Source organism: Dasypus novemcinctus, chromosome 4 (genome assembly GCF_030445035.2).
Source record: "Dasypus novemcinctus isolate mDasNov1 chromosome 4, mDasNov1.1.hap2, whole genome shotgun sequence".
Lineage (NCBI taxonomy): Eukaryota > Metazoa > Chordata > Mammalia > Cingulata > Dasypodidae > Dasypus > Dasypus novemcinctus.
Genome location: NC_080676.1, coordinates 61761313 through 61776550, shown reverse-complemented (window position 1 = coordinate 61776550; position 15238 = coordinate 61761313). Strand labels below are relative to the sequence as shown.

Sequence of the window (15238 nt, the reverse complement as noted above, 5' to 3'; positions counted from 1 at the left end):
GGACTTTGGCCCAGTGGTTAGGGCGTCCGTCTACCATATGGGAGGTCCGCGGTTCAAACCCCGGGCCTCCTTGACCCGTGTGGAGCTGGCCATGCGCAGTGCTGATGCGCGCAAGGAGTGCCGTGCCATGCAGGGGTGTCCCCCGTGTGGGGGAGCCCCACGCGCAAGGAGTGCGCCCGTGAGGAAAGCCGCCCAGCGTGAAAAGAAAGTGCAGCTGATGACAACAGAAGCAGACAAAGAAACAAGATGCAGCAAATAGACACCAAGAACAGACAACCAGGGGAGGGGGGGAAATTAAATAAATAAATAAATCTTTAAAAAAAAAAAATAGATATTGGATTATGCTTGTAATCTGATCTGTCCGGGCATGATTGAGTTATGATTAGGGTATTGAGTCCCCACCCACCAAGGGCATGGCAAAGAACAGAGTTGAGGGTTTTCTGATGTTTGAGTTTTGATGTTGGAGTTTAATGCTGAAGCCTTAAGCTGGAGCCCCAGGGAAACAGAGCCGTTCGCCTGAGAGTCTACAGCTGACCTTCTGGAGAGAGGCAAAGCCTGGAGAGCCTCATAGTCTACAGGTGTCCTTGTGGAGGAAACAGAAGAGCTGAGCCCAGAGGAACCCAGGAAGCCTGGACCCTCACAGGCATCAGCAGCCATCTTGCTCCAACATGTGGAATGAGACTTTGGTGAGGGAAGTAACTTATGCTTTATGGCCTGGTAACTGTAAGCTCCTACCCCAAATAAATACCCTTTATAACACCCAACAGATTTCTGGTATTTTGCATCAGCAGCCCTTTGGCTGACTAATACACCAAGGAATCTACACATACACACACAAACACAAACACAAATCAACAACAAAAAACTTCTAGAACTAATAAGCAAGTTCAACAATGTTTCAAGATACAAAACAAACATACAAAAATCAATTGTGGGAAGCAGATGTGCCTCAGTGGTTGAGTGCCTGCTTCCCACGTGTAAGGTTTTTGGGTTAATCCCCGGTGCCTTGGGAAGTAGGTGTAGTTCAAGCCGTTGAGCACCTCCTTTCCACATGGGATGTCCTGGGTTGGTTCCCAGTGCCTCCTGAAAACAAAACAAAACAAAAAACAAGCAAACAAATGAAAAAAACAGCTAGAGGAACTCATGTAGCTGGGTGGTTGAGTGCTGGCTCCCACATATCAGGTCTGGGGTTCAATCCCTGGCTCTGGTACCTTAAAAAAAAAAATACCTGTGCTTCCTTAAAAAAAAATCAGTTGTGTTTCTATATGATGCCATAAACATGTGGGCATTGAAATAAAAAATATGATACCATTTAGAATAGCTCAGAAAAAATGAAATGCTTAGGTATAAACCTAACAAAATATGTAGAGGATTTTTGCTGAAAAATATACAATACTGTAGAAGGAATTGTTCTGCTTATTGAAATGGTGATAATTTAAAGATGCTTTTAAACTGTCCAGGCTAGAAAATAGAAGAAAAGAAAACTGAAACTAAAACAAACAAAGCTGTAGTTTTACTTGCAGTGTTTTTTGTACAAATAGTAATAAGCAATAAAGCATATTTTAAAAATTAAACTCCCCCAATCGTATCATATAAAGGAATGAAGCTTAGTGTGGCAGAATAGTCTTCAACTCAGATTCCTCCTGTATATGCCCCCATTAGTTGCTTTATTATTGTTATCCATACTGATATTATTTGTGAATTTTGTATGGTAAGTTTGCCAAAATTTGTAGCTGGGCCTGCAGGATGGACTGGGTGAGGTGCTTTTCAGATCTGGTTCTTATGTCTGAGGCTAAGGTGGAGTAGACAAAGAAGTAAAGCAGCAGTTTATAGGCCTATTTTTCTTAGAATAAATCCAGTCATCTTTTGGTTATTCAGGTTTTGAAATTTTTGCCATATCTGAGTGCCAGCTGAATTATTTACCTAATATTTTTACAAATCACCTGCATTTACTTAGCACCAGTGAAGTTATACATTTAAGTTGTTGTGTTTTTGAACAATGATTAAAATAATTTCATAACCATTAAAATAAAAAAATGTATCATTATACTCCATCTGAAATCACCTGACTGTTTGGGATAAACAGTTACAGACACATTATAAGCCTACTGGAATCTATAGTCATGAGCCAGACAGTGGCAGAGGAAAACGTGAATCTTGGTTTCCAGTTTTGAATCATTAATCGTAGGCTGGTGATATCTGTGTCTAACCAGATAAATATTGTCAGTTGTTTCTGCTGAAAATTATTTTTGATGATCTCAATATATTTTGGTTAAAAGGTTAGCCTGGCGAACCGCCACTCTGCCATCTTCCTCACTATCGTATGCATAACTAGCTACTGCTCTTGGAGATTGTCTCTGGGAAAGCCTTGGAGTCTTCCCTGAAGGGAGAGGAGAGTTGAGGAATAGTGCTCTTTGCTAGAGGCTTTTATTTTTGTTTTCCTTTAAAAATTCTTTTGAAAAGTAAAAAATTTTAACTTAGCCTTGATATAAATAAATAAACTTTAGGTTACACTGTCATTTAATTAGCTTTGGGAGCAAGATAGCTATTATATTAAGAAATTTAAAATTTCAAAATATTAGACTAGTCATTATCCTCCAAAGTAAGTTAAGGAGTTAGGGGTCAAGAATATGTACAGGGAATGGATGTGGCATCCACCTACCACATGGCAGGTCCCAGTGGCTCCTGAAAAAAGAAGATGAGCACACAATGAAGGAACACATAGAGCAGACTGTGAGCACAAAGTACAAGTGGGGGAGGGAGAGAAAAAAATAAAAATAAATTAAAAAAAAAAAAAGGAAGATGTAGTCTGGTGATATCAGGAATAAAGAAACCAGACTGGTGGAGTGAAGGTCTTATTTAATTGTAGTTTATAAGACTCTCTTTCTTGTTGTGTTCAATAAGGAACACCCCAAAATCTTCTGAGATATTCAGTGCTACTTCCATATTCTTCCGGGGCTGTACATTCATGTTTAACTTCCCTTTTAGCACAAAAACAAATATAATTTTGCATTGTTTCTCTAATCTACAGAATATGTTTGCTGTAGAAAATAGATTTTGTTCACTTAAATTATAGATGAACTTTTTTATTCCCCGCCTCCCTTGCAGCATGCTTGCTGTCTGCTCTCTGTGTCCATTCGCTATGCGTTCTTCTGCATCTGTATTTATTTTTATTTATTCCCCCACCTCACCCCCACTTGTGGTTTGCTTGTTGTCTGCTCTCTGTGTCCATTTGCTACACACTCTTCTCTGTTTTTACTTGTCTCCCTTTTTTTTGGTGGGGGGGGTCACTTTGCTGAGTCAGCTCTCCATGGCACTTGTAGACTGACGGCTCTCTGTGGCATGTGGGCCTGCCTTCACAAGGAGGCCCCGGGATGTGAACCCAGGGCCTCCCATATGGTAGATGGGAGCCCAACTGACTGAGCCACAGCCGCTTCCCATAGATGATCTTTTATAGCCATGATTTAATGTGCTCTATCTCTCTATATGATATGTTGTCTCTTCTGTTAGTTAATTAAAAAACCTCAGACCCCTGTGCCTGGTTGTGCAAGTAAAATAACAGTGATTCTAATAGATTTAAATGTAAACACACCTCAGAACCTGGTTCTTGGTCAATGTGTGGCTTGTGATAAGAAGGCAAAGAATATGCTTCTGACCTAAGCTCCCTATCATGTCAAAAGAAGTGTAAGGTAGAATATTCTTTGGGGATCTTCAATGGGAAGTTTCCTGTCTTTTCTTTCTTTCTTTTTTAGTTTGGGATTAGTTGCTGAATCTGTTGAATTACTAAAGTAGATCATGAAAAGGAAAATCTTTCACATGAACTGAGTCCCCTTTGCTGCCATCTAGAACAGAGCAGTTTTAGAGACCTGGTCTGGTCCTCACTGTCTGGTTCCCAAAGGTAGGTGTGGTAGTTTGAAGCTAATCCATTCCTATGGGTGTGAGCCCATGTAAGTAGAACCTTTTGATGAGGCTACTTTAGTTAAGGTGTGGCCCACCTCAGTCAGGATGGGTCTTAATTCTACTACTGCAGTCCTTTATAAGAGAATGAAAATCAGACAGAAGGAAAGAAAACCACAGAGGGAGCAGCCAGAAGCTGCTCATCAGTGGAAACCAGAAGAGAAGGGAGAGACCAGCAGATACCACCATGTGCCTTGCCATGTGACAGACAAGCCAAAGTTCTCAGCAGTTGGTCTTCCTGAAGAAAGCATGGCCTTGATTTGGATGTTTTCCTGAACTCAAAACCATGAACAAGGGAAGCAGATGTGGCTCAAGTGATAAGGCCTCTGCCTACCATATGGGAGGACCCAGGTTCAATTCCTGGGACCTCCTGGTGAAAATGAAGAAGAGAAAGCATGCCTGCATGGTGAGCCAGTGCCCACGCGGTGAGCCGAGTGCCTGCACGAGTGCCTGTGTGGTGAGCCAAGTGCCCATGTGATGAGCCAGTGCCCATGTGGTGATCCAGTGCCTACACAAGTTAGTCATGCAGCAGGATGATGACACAACAAAAGAGAGACAAAGGGGAGAGTCAAAGCGAAGCACAGCAGAGATCAGGAACTGAAGTGGCACAATTGACAGGGAACCTCTCTCCACATCAGAGGTCCCCAGGATCGAATCCCTCTGAATCCTAGAGGAGAAAGATGAGAAGACAAAAAAAAAAAAAAGAGAGAAATAGATACAGAAGATCCCACAGTGAATGGACACAGGCAGCAAAACAAACAAACCAGCAGTAGGGCAGGGGTGGCGAAAAATAAATCTTAAAAGAAAAAAACATGAACAAATAAGTTGCCATTGTATAAGCCTATCCATTTGGTGATACTTACTTTGAGCAGCCTAGGAAACTAAAACAATAAGCTAGTTCTTTTCTCTCTTTAGTAGAGCAGGCTTTCTATATGATGATAGGAATATTATCTACCCAAATTGTAGTGACTCACCTTTCCAAATGGAATATTGAAAGATGACAAATGATGTGTGATATATCCTACAAAACAAGAGCCTGAACAATATCACGGCAACCAATGTTGAGCAGGAATTTCATAAACAAGTACCATTGATAATTGTTTTGCTTTCTTCCTAAATTTTGCATTTTTAATTCAGAACAAAGATACTGTTAATCTTTCTATATAGCCGCCCACTGCATTATTAGTTCACCCTAGAGCATAGTAAAAATTGCTGATTACCAATATGTCACCAATATAGACAGTACCTTGGTAATATGATACAAGAGTTTATTGTAAATGCAAGGCTGGTATCTCCATATCTTATGTGTTCAGGAGTTCCATCAGTGCCACACTCGGAACTTTAGGTAGGCTTTACTTGCAGCTGTCCCTTTCTCTCACCATTTGCCCCAGGGCAAAACAGTGATGTCACATGGGTATATCCCCTATGGGTACCTTGTGAGATTGGACTCTAGGCATTGCTGTCCTTGATCTAACAGTCAAGGAAATGTATTATTGTCTCTAGGTTCCCATAGTCAAGAACCCATAAAAGCAACTAGGTTCAAACCCATCATTTTTAGTGAGGGGCAGTCTTACTTAGTTTTTGATTGTGAATCCTCTTCATAACCAGAATGTTCAGGAGAACAGTGCAGCTAATAGAAAAGTTGGGGAAGCTTGACCCCTGTTAAATATCTTTCATTCTAGAGGTGGGCATTAGGTCAATTCTTCTTGGACTTTTCATATTTGTATGGCAGCTCTCAAGTAAGTACAAGGCGGTCCTCGCTTTGCACTGGAGTGCAAGACTGAAAATGACCATGCAAGCAGAAACCATGCAAGTGATCTTATTCAGGGGGCGGAAATCACAACTGTACTGTGACCTTTAAAATTTTATGAAAAACACTAAAAACTCCTTGCTTTTGGTTATAAATGTATAGGGAAATGAAAAACTAATAAAACTCCTATTTATTTAGTGTACTGTAATTTAGAGTATTAGAAACATTGAGAATGTAAGAATTTTATTTCTTTGTTTGAAAAAAAAACCTAGCAAGAGTGTTTAAACAGTGCTTGCTGCCTTTTTCTTGTTGAATAATTTATGATAGGGTGCTAACATCTTTTCTATGCAATGGTGAATTGTTGTACTCCTAAGCTGGGACCAGCTTCCAATATTTTATTCCATGTGTGTTCAATATCATGCAATATCTCTGAGAATTCCTTTAATGTGAAGTTTTTCTGCAGGCATAATTTCTACAGGAACATCTGTGGGAAAAAGAGTTTCACCTGTTCTATTGTAGATGTTGCAGTTCCCTATTATTGTAGATGATGTTGTAGTTCTGATAGCAAACAGCTGCTTGGTAGTTTCCAATAAATACAATGTGGAAACTAGGGTAGAGGCTCTCAGTTCTAGAAGCTTCAAGTCCCCTGGTCCCATTTTTATTTCCTCTCGTGTCTCTCTCCTTTTATTTAGTAAATTCTGCATTGCCTTCCCTTCGAGCCAACCTATTGTGAACTGATGACAGCAAACATCTTCATTCTTTGTGTCACAACCACTTTCTTCTTTTTATGTCTCTAAATTTGCTTTTACTAGTTCCTCTGGCTGCATATCTAGTCTCTTGAATGGCAGCAGTGGTAACATGCCCCCTAGTTCAGTATCTTCTAATCACATCCAGTTTCATTGCTAGCATTATCACCTTTTATTTCTTTGCTGCACTTTCATCTTACTGGACAATTCCCTCTTTCTATTGTCCATTTTTGGTAATTGCATTTATCACTGGGAAACAAGGAGGCCACTACATCCTTTTTTAGACTGTGCATGGACTGTGTAACAAACTCAGTGACTAAATCATCAACAGACTTGGAAAGCAATTGGTTATTTCCACAGTGATTTGTGAACAGTGAAATATGTATTTTATGTAATTATACACAGATAACATACTATGGTAAGTGAAATGAGCACCATGTTTTTGAGAGACTGTTTAACTAAATCACAATAACTGGAATTTTTGTGTATGGGAACTGTGGAAATCAAGGACTGCCTATTTGCATTTCTTGACAAAAAGTGGTCAAACTGGTTCCTGGCAAAAAGAGTGATGAATTTTCTTTGGAAGCAGTTCACCCAGGTCAGAGATGTCCAAGGCCAAACTTGTGTAGCAAAGCTAAACCTGTATATATGAAAAATAAAGGACAAACTAATTTTTAAAGAAACAAACAAGTCAGAAAGACCTTCCTTTAACATACAATCAAGTTGAACCTCCCATTGGGTACTTTCCTTTTCCTTTTAGACCCTCCCATCTACCACTAACCTCCCTTTAGGCATCAAAACTGTTCTTTCAATAAGAGATGCTTAAACATTAGCAGTGTGCAAAGAGTCACTTGAGGGCTTGTTAAAACAGATTGCAGGGCCCCACCCCAGCAGTTCCTGTTTCTAACAAGTTCCCAGTGCTGCTGCTGGTCCAAAGGTCACACTTTGAGAATCACTGCTTTTGAAGGTAGAATTTGGAATGCAATCCCAATCTTTTCAATTAAGGGGGTAATTCACAAATTTTTTGACTATTGAAACCTTTTGCTCTAGTGATGAAAAAGATAAATACTTCCCTCAAGCTCTGCTTTATTTAAGGGGTCTCTTAAACCAAATCCACGATTTTACAGCCTGCCACTTTTTTGAAATATAAATTCAGTCTGCCTTGTTGTACACATATATGAAAATTTTTGAATCCTCAGATTACTATCTAGCCATTTTCGACATTTGCAAAATATTTGTGACAAAAGCTAAAATCTAAATACAAAAGCACTGCTGCTGTGTTAAAAAAATAAATTATGCATATATTATCACTAAGGGCTTGCTTTTTGAATCAAGGTTTTAAAACATAATTTAATCTCATAGGAAGTCAGAATGAAGTCTGTAATTTAGTTAATAATAGTAATTTATCAATGTTAATTTCTTAGTTTTGATCATTATGAAATGGTTAGGGAAGTTGTTAGCAGGAGGGGAACCTGGGTGAAAAGTGGGATACAAGAACTATCTGTATTATTTTTGCAACTCTTCTGTAAGTCTAAAATATTTCAGAATTTAAAAAGTTTTTTTTAGAGCTCATAGGAAGGAGTAGAATATGATACATGTATATTTATGCATTAAAAACTTTCATACTGGGCTGTGGATGTGGCTTAAGCAGTTGAGCGCCTCCTTTCCACATGGAAGGTCCTAGGTTTGGTCCCCAGGGTGCTTCCTTCAAAAAAAATTTTTTTCAGGAACTCAGGGGAGCCCATATAGGGTGGTTGAACGCTGACTTTTCCATATAGGAGGTCCTGGGTTCAATCCCCGGCCATGGAATATCAAAAAAGAAAAAAAAAGTTTTCATATCATTTGAGACTACTTGGGTTTCCCCTTTAATCTCTACGAATAGTAAAGTTGCCATATTCTTTCTTCTTCACATAATTTCAGGATATTTTCAGAGATAATTTAAATGGATTTTACTGGTGTATCAATTGAGTTTTGGTTGATATGTAGAAATGCATATGGATGAGACTTTTTGCAAATTGGTGAGATTTCACTATTCCTCTTTCTTCAAAAGACATTTATTTTTCGAATAGGTAATGTATCCACAAGATTTAAAATTTTAAGGGTATAATAGCACATACAGTGAAAAGTCACCTTCCTACCCCTGGCTCCCTGCCACCCAATATTTCTTTCTAGAGTCAACCAATAATTTAAATGTTTCTTCATCCTTCAGAGAGTTTTCAATGCACAAGCAAGGAAATGCATATACAATCTTTCTTTTTCCTCCTTTTTCTTTTAACCAAAAAATGATAGCATATTCTACTTTTTTGTATTTTTTTAAACTTAACATATTTTGGAAATATCAATTCTATATCATACATAATGAGCTTTAAAATTCTTTCTTGGGTCTGCATTGTAGTCCATTGAATGGATGCACATAGTTCATTTCCTTGATCCCCTTCAATGGACATTTAGATACCTTCCAATCTTTTGCTGTTACAAAAGTTTCTTCACACCCCTTTTCCCCAGCTTCTTTCCTCAGAGGTAACCACTGCTACCAGGTTCTTTGCTATAAGCAAAGTTTTAATTCAGTTTTTCAAAATCCATGGCCAGCAGGTTGGTCCTTCCTACATCCTTCCCTCCTTCCCTTCCTTCTTTCTTCTACTTCTTCTTTTTTAAAGATTTCCCTTTTGACATTTCATTACTTTTGATGGTTTAATATGAAAGAGTCAACAAATGCATTGATTAAAATATGTTGTGTTCAATCACAAATTACTCAAAAGGATAACAGTTGGCACTCTTCCAAAAAAGTGAAAGTAACATTCCCAGAGAAGCAACAAAATTTCTGCTACCATAGGTCAGAATACAATTTAGGCAAAGAAACTTTAAGTGCTTCATGTTGACAACAGGGGCCGTGGCCAGAGACCAATTTTCTTTTCCTAAACTACCAGTCATCTCTATTACATAAAATTTATAGCATTCATCATCTTTAATTTACTTTGATAGGTACAAATCCACATACCTTTATATCATCATATAAGTGTATATGATGATATTTAACGCTTTACATTCTAGTGTTTAAAGTACTTTAGAAAGCATATGATAATTTACAGTTTAAATTTATTTTATATTAATTTGGGTATTATGAAGAAAAGTGTGTATGCATAATTAAATATGCATAGGTATTGTGTAGGGACTACGTATTTTATTTTCTCGTTCTTTGTTGGGAGACAAGTTTTCCTGTGTCTTTCACCAATCTACAGGTCTTAAGAGTAGAGGTGAGACATGTGTGTGAGACATGACACCCGGGGATGAGCCTCCCTGGCAACGAGGGACCACTATCAACTACCAACTGATGATGCAACTGGAAAATGACCTTATACGGAAGGTTCAATGCGGATCAGCAGAATATCCATGTCTACATAAAATACCATGACTTTAAAATGCTGTTTGACCTAAAGTAAGGGGGAAATGGAAAGGAGAAATGAGTTTATATGGCTACGAGTTTCTAAAAAAGAGTCTGGAGGCTGGCAGAAGGATTGCCCTCATGCACAACTGAGCAGAGTCAGAGAGACAGATAAAGCAGATACAACCCCCAGATATTGGTTCCTTTGAGGGCTAAAGAGACCCATGGGAGTTATGGTCATGGCCGATGGGGTTAACTACCAGGGCAGATGGCCCCTCTTTGGAAATGGTGTTTATGTGTGATGAATCTGGACTCAGATGGGATCTCCCTTCATAAGACTTTCATGCTAATGTGCTGGAGGTGCAGTTAATGTTGGGGTTTAAGATATATTTAGGGGATTTGAATCTCTGGACTGACAATGTGATAGCCAGGTCCTGAGCCTCAACAGACTCCAGCACCTACAATCTGATCTATTGGACTTACCACACTCAGCTAAGATGGAGTTGAAGAAGGACAACCACCACACCATGGAGCCTAGAGTGATTACAACTGAAAATGGGAGGATTGCATCCAGCATCCATGTGGAATCTGAGCCTCCTCTTGACATAGAGGTGCAATGGACACAACCAATCCAATGTCCACATAGAAGAGGTGGTATTGGATTGGGAAAAGTGGACATGGTGGATGATGGGTATGGGGAAAGGCAGGAAGAGATGAGAGGTGGAGGCGTCTTTGGGACATGGAGCTGCCCTGGATGGTGCTTCAGAGGTAATCACCGGACATTGTAAATCCTCACAGGGCCCACTGGTTGGAATGGAGGAGAGTATGGGCCATGATGTGAACCATTGTCTATGAGGTGCAGAGGTGCCCAAAGATGTACTTACCAAATCCAATGGATGTGTCATGATGATGGGAACGAGTGTTGTTGGGGGGGGGGGGGAGAGGGGGGGTGGGAGGGTGGGGTTGAATGGGACCTCACATATATATTTTTAATGTAATATTATTACAAAGTCAATAAAAAAAAAAGAGTAGAGGTATTGACTACCTTTGTTCTGGACTATCTTTCAAGGATGTTTTTATAACAAACAACTTTGTGAGATAGAGATAGAGTTTCCCTCCAGAGCAAAGGGCAGGTTTATTTACTGTCCAATAAAAAACATGCCTCCCTCCGGGAAAAAGGTTAGGCAATTTTATTGCCACTATAAAATCTTTGGGTTCCTTAAGCTTGGGCAACTTCTCCTGGTAACACAATGCACTGTGTGTCCATACCGGGATCACCTGGCCCTTTTTGGGTTGCCCTGTGGCAATTGCTGTTCAGGGACCTGGAAAAATGTTGATACTCTAGCTAATGCTGTTCCTGTGAGAAACAGTGTCTCTGACCCAGGACTTTTGTGTCTTCTGTTAGCATCCATGAAACTGTGGCAGGTTAACTTGTTAGTTTGAAATTAGGGGAAAACTTAAGACTTTTCATAATTCTTAGCATTCTGAATTTTAATATTTTTAGAAGTCCTCAGGTAAATATTATTAACTAACTCCCCCCAGTAATCTACAAATCCAAGTCTCCAAAGATAATTTGGGATTTTAGAAAATTTTATTTGTTGACATTAAAGTTCAATATAATCACTGTTTTAAAACTTGTATTGGAGAAATATCATTTTTTATGAGTCTACACATATAAAATAAATTGCAATGCTGTCTGAGATTTTCTAGAATCATTTTCTAATGACACCAGCTATTCAAATAAAAAAATCTATCTAGTTGTATACCCATATATATCTGTACATACTTTAAAATACCAGTGGAAGCAATAATAACTTATTCAACATAAGACAAGCATTTATGGAACTTTCATATAATCTACCTTTTTTTTTTTTTTTTAGTTTATTGGTTTTATTGATGGAAGAAGAAAAAAAAATCTTTTGTAGAAGGTATTTGCTTTATTTAATTCAGTATTTTTCCCCATTATTTGAAAGGGTTGAATCTTTTTTCTTTTTTCTTCAGAATCTGCCTTTTTGTTCTTCAATTAATAATATCTGCTGTGGCTGCATTTTGGTCTGAAGGGAGGGTAGGAGGTCTAGCAACAGGTTTTGGCCAGGTTGCCTCTGTCAATTGCTCCTTTCTTCATGAAGGCTCTTTTCATGTTATTTCTGAACCTGGGGAGGTTGGTAAAACTGCTGGGTGGGCCAAGTTGGTCATTACTTTCTCTGTGGAATTCAAGAGTTTGGTCCTATGCCTGTGTTTGAATGGGCCTGATATTGCTTAGCAGCACCTCTTCATGGTTTCTGTAATCAATGAATTTAACAAGTGCTGTCATACCCAAAGAATGGAGAGCTTCAACTTTTGTTCAGTAAAACTGTTTTCCTTCCAATAAAGTACAGAACATTCATCTCCAGGTTTCCACATTTTTGCATACTCCATGGGAATAGATGATTCTAGTACTTTTGTTTGTTTGTTTGTTTGTTTGTTTAATTGGACCAGATCTTTTGGGCCCACTATTACAAAATATTTTGTCATCATAGTGTGTAGTTGTGATGGGTTCTGCTGATTTATTAGGTCCTGCTTGCTTACACTTCAGTGCCATTTTTGCCTCTCCATTTGGATCACCAATGAAACTGTTCCTTCTAACAGAATTCTGGTAATCATTGAAACTGTTCATTCTAACAGAATTCTGGTAATCATTAAAATATTTTCAAGTTTTATACCACTGAAAGCTTCCTTATGGTTTCCTGTCATAAAAATGATCAGGATTTGCTGTTTGATTTTCTCTTTTCCCACATTTTTGATAACTATAATCTATGGATTCTTGAGGAAGTAGATTCTCTTTTGCCTCTGATAAATTGGCCATTTTCCTGGTCTGCTTTGCAAGAAAGTTATCTCTTTTTTTAAAAGTACTATCATTGTTCTGAGAACTTGAAGGATTGAAGTATCTTTAGTTCTATCATATTTAGAATATGGCCTATCATACTTTTGGTTCTTTTTTCAGCTCATACTTCAGAGATCCTGAAGAAGTAATTGGTCTTTCATACCTCTGTTTCTAGGAAATCCAGTGTCTTCTAAACGTTGACTTTGAATTTTGAGTGTCTCTTTGCAAATGAGGAGGTTTTAATTTCTTGGTTGCCTGATACCATTTTGAGAAAGATGTCCTGGTTGATTACAGTCATTCCTTGGTACTCAACTCATTGTGAGGTGAAAATTTTGGTACTCAACATGCAAGCTAGAACTTGTCTGTGTCGGTTGCCTCATGACTCGCTACCCTTTCCAGCTGAAACAAAGGGCCACGTGTTAGTCCTGTGGTAGTTCTTGCCCTGTGCACATCCCATTGTGGTCTTATCTTTGCTTCTGTGTTCATTTTGTGCATTTTGCATTTTTTCCTCATCATGGGTCCTAAGAAAATGAGCAGTGATAGTGCTGAGCAGAAATGAAAACTAATTCCCACCACCATTGAGCAAAAAAAAAAGAAATAATAGGTAAATATGACAGCAGAGTTCACATTACTGATCTTGCTAGGGAACACGGTATGCCTAGAACTACAGTCTCTGCCATCATTAAGAATAAAGAGGGGAAACGGACTTGGCCCAGTGGTTAGGACGTCCGTCTACCACATGGGAGGTCCGCGGTTCAAACCCCGGGCCTCCTTGACCCGTGTGGAGCTGGCCCATGCGCAGTGCTGATGCACGCAAGGAGTGCCCTGCCACGCAGGGGAGTCCCCTGCACAGGGGAGTCCCACGCGCAAGGAGTGTGCCCCATAAGGAGAGCTACCCAGCGCGAAAGAAAGTGCAGCCTGCCCAGGAATGGCGCCGCCCACACTTCCCGTGCTGCTGACGACAACAGAAGCGGACAAAGAAACAATATGCAGCAAATAGACACAGAGAACAGACAACGGGGGGGCGGGGGGAGGGGGGGGTTAAAATAAAAAAAAGAATAAAGAAGCAACAAAAAAGGCTGAGGTTGTGAAGGGTGTTAAAGCAGTAACAAAGCAATATTCCCAAACACTCAAGGAAGTTGGAAAGCTGTTATTAATATGGGTAAACGAGAAGTAGTTAGCAGGAGAGAAGTCATGAGATGAGAAAAAACAAAAAGTTTTGCATGTGGATCTTTTGAAAAACAAATAAGAACTGAGTGATGAATGTTGAAGTTTTCAAGGCCAGTCATGGCTGGTTTCATCATTCTAAACAGAGATTTATAGTGTCATGAGGCAGGCATGGTGAGGCAGCGAGTGCTAATAAAAAGGCTGCTGATTAATTCATCAGTGAATTTCAAGTCTATGTAAAGGCTGAGGGTTTTATTCCCCACCAAATTTTTAACTGTGATGAGACCAGAATGTTTGGGAAAAAATGCCAAGTAGGACCTACATCACGAAAGAGGAGAAGGCATTACCAGACCACAAACCAATGAAGGACAGGCCTACTCTATTGTTGTGTGGGAATGCTAGCGGGGACTGAAAACACAAGTCTCTACTAGTCTATCATACTGAAAACCCATACATTTTCAAGAAGCATAATGTCATAAAAAGAAAACCCCATGAGCTGTGGAGGGCAAACAGCCAGGCTTGGGTCATGAGGGAATTTTTCACCAGGTAGATAAATGAAGTGCTTGGTCCCTTTGTGAAAAAATAATTGCTGGAGAAAGATTTGCCTCTGAAAGCTCTCCTACCTTTGGACACTGCTCCTGCCCTCCCTCCAGGCTTGGAGGATGACTTACTGGAGTTCAGCTTCATCACTGTAAGCTTCCTGCCCCCTGGCACTACTCCTCTCATCCAGCCCATGGACCAGCAGGTCATTTCAAACTTCAAAAAGCTGTACACAAGGCGCTTTTCCAGAGGTGCTTTGAGATCACCTCTGACACCCAGTTGACCCTCACAGAATTCCAGAAGGAGCATTTCAATATCCTGCTCTGCCTTAACCTTATTGATAAGGCCTGGAACAAAGTCTCTTACAGGATGATGAATTCAGCTTGGGAGAACTTGTGGCCAGAAGCTGTGACTCAGAAAGACTTAGAAGAGTTTGAGGCTGACCCCAAGCCTGCAGGTACGGAGGATACAATTGAGCATGATATTGTATCTTTGGGTCAGTCCACAGGTCTGGAGGTCGATGCTGCTGATGTTGAGGAGTTAGTGGAGGAACATCGTGAAGAGCTCAGCACTGAGGAGCTGCAGGAACTACAGGAGGAGCAGCAAAAAGAGGTGGCTGAAAAGGTTTCTTCAGGTGAGGAGTTGTTAAGGGAAGATGTCCTCAGTTCCTTGATAAAAGAAATGCGTTCAAAATGGGCAGAAGTTCAAAACTTTGTGGAGAAGTACCATCCAGACAAAACTCTGACAAGCAGAAATGTGAATTTATTGAATGATCAAACAATTTCACACTTTTGAGGAATTCTGAAAAAAAGACAGAAGCAGTCTTCGCTGGA

At 39.7% G+C, this 15238-nt stretch overlaps 1 pseudogene; it reads right to left on the bottom strand.

The window, feature by feature from the left end:
- Nucleotides 1-11415: 11415 nt before the first annotated feature.
- Nucleotides 11416-14714, bottom strand: LOC101427986 (tudor domain-containing protein 3-like; annotated as a pseudogene).
- Between the last annotated feature and the right edge of the window lie 524 nt (nucleotides 14715-15238).